Here is a 2558-nt window from a genome sequence, read left to right on the forward strand (position 1 = left end):
TGTGTGTGTGCTCTCGCGCCCTGGAGATGTTGCTCTGTTTGCTTACTCGGCAGGAGCTCAGGTCCTGCCGTCCTTTACTCAGCGCTGTTTGCCCCGCAGAGCTCTTGTCGGCTCCGGCACCGTGGGGTCCTCCTCTGACACCCCAACACTTCAGCACCTGAGCAGAGACAGACAGAATGCGAGAGAGACGCACACAGAAAGGAGAACTCAGTCTAAGGTTTAAAAAGCCAAGCCAGATGCGAAAGGTAAGGTGTGTGTGTGCGTGTGTGTGTGTGAGCGCGTGCGTCTCCCTAATGGCAGTCGTGGGTCTCAAGTTACTCAGGAGGCATAAGATTACTGAAAGAGAGAGAGCTTAAACAGAACACAAGGGTGTGCAGAAATCTGATTGTAATGCAGGCTGAGAAGAGGAGCAAGGCTAGAGAGGGACAGAGGCGAAAAGAGGAGCCCCACTCTTCCTGGATCACAGCGCTCACAGAAGGACCGTCCTGCTCCAGAGGTTTTCCCTGGTGGGTATTTCATTGAGCATTTGTCCGTGTTTGGTTTTATCGATGGGCTTAAGCATGTGATTTTGGTCTTTTGGATTCTGGTTTAAAAAGGATAGAAGTACGAATTTGGATCAAAGTTAGACTTTGGATCAAATTTGGATCTAAATGAATTTATTGGACGCGAATGGAGCTGTAACAGAAGTTTACGAAGATAAAATAAGATGCTGTTATTTGTTATCTCCGGCAAGCCACATTGTTTTATACAGTATGTGCTGAAAGACTGTATTTAGTTTTAGCTGTATTTAGCTTTAAGAACTGAGGAGTGAGATAAATATTAGAAATAGTTTGTTGTTTCATATGATATTGATTTTTGAAATAGAATAGAGTTTATGACTAGTATATGTATACGGGCATTTGTGCAGTTTAGATATGTGTTAGTACATCTTCGAATTATGTGATTCATTATAATCACTGTATTCTCAATTTCAATTTCTTCAAATATTTTAAAGGGATAGTGACCCTTTATCAGATATACATTCTACCTGAATCGTAGTAGCACAGAATTTATACATTTTCAATTTAAAGGGATAATTAGCCAAAAATGAAAATTCTGTCATCATTTATTCCCCCTCATGTCTTTACAACTTGCATGACTTATTTCGTGGAACATAAAAGATATTTTGAAGAATGTTTTTGTGACCATTGACTTCCATTGTATGGACAAAAAAACAGACATTTCTCAAAACATTTTCTTTTGTTTTTCACATAAGAAAGAAAGCCATACAGGTTTGGAATGACATGAGAGTAAATCAGCGATGACAGAGTTTTCATTTTGGGGTTAACTGTCACTTTAAGTTGAACATTTCTTTGTTAGACTTTCTGTGCTGCTACCAACCAGACTTGGAAACTAAGACAGCTATAGCATATTGTCTAATAATATTTCTGCGATTCAAGCCAGAGGGATGATTTGTGCTGATTCGGATATATGAAACCGCATTTTCACAGAATTATGCACACAATCTAGCACATACAGAACAAAACTTATATAATGTGCCTTTACACGTGCACATGGTAGTATCCTGCCCCTGAGGTGCTTGATACAAAACAATGGCTTTGTACCTGTGATGCATGCGGGAAAACTTTCCCACACGTTGGTGATCGATCTTCTAGACACACGCGAGCACACACACACACAGCTGAGGGATATAGATGTCATCTCTGTCCGTGGTGCATTTTCACATCTTCAGCATTTTCCCCAGACGAAGCACTGCAGGATCCTGCCCTCGCTACATAACTGTACCCTCATATGTGGATCTGTAAACCCTGCAGTTGTGCTAATAACACAAGAAACAAATGGTGTATAAACAATTTTCACTCAGGGAATTGCTAGTAAAAAAAAAATAGCATGTAACATTTTAAATGTGAAATTTTGAAGTAGAAAAACTTTTATATTTACAAGGTGTAGAGTATATAGTTAATACTTAGCATATATACTCTATCAGATAAGTCGAGCTTCTTACTGTCATTGAACAGGTGTAATGAGGTTCGTTTCCTTTTCTTTCACAAGGTCGTTGCAGTTACAGTTGAATAATGTAGGAAATAAATAAATATAAAGAAGTTCAATAAATAATAAATAAACAAAAGGTGCAGAGTGCATGGGATACAGTTGACAAAGGCAGTGCAAAATATTACAATTGTGTAACATAAGTCTTCTGAGAAGAGTATACTTAAAATAGAGGCAGCAGAACCATGTAAGATGCAGAATTGTGACCATGGACCACAAAACCCCCAATTTTTTTAAATTGAAATAAATAAGAATAAATAAGCTTTCCATTGATGTATGTTTTGTTAGGATAGGACAATATTTGGCCGAGATACAACTATTTGAATATCTGGAATCTGACGGTGCAAAAAAAATCAAAATTTTGAGAAATTGCCTTTAAAGTTGTCCAAATGAAGTTCTTAGCAATGCATATTACTAATCAAAAAATTAAGTTTTTATATATTTACGGTAGGAAATTTACAAAATATCTTCAGGGAACATGATCTTTACTTAATATCCTAATGATTTTT

Source organism: Sinocyclocheilus rhinocerous, unplaced genomic scaffold (genome assembly GCF_001515625.1).
Source record: "Sinocyclocheilus rhinocerous isolate Xijiao unplaced genomic scaffold, SAMN03320098_v1.1 scaffold218, whole genome shotgun sequence".
In the NCBI taxonomy this organism is placed as follows: domain Eukaryota; kingdom Metazoa; phylum Chordata; class Actinopteri; order Cypriniformes; family Cyprinidae; genus Sinocyclocheilus; species Sinocyclocheilus rhinocerous.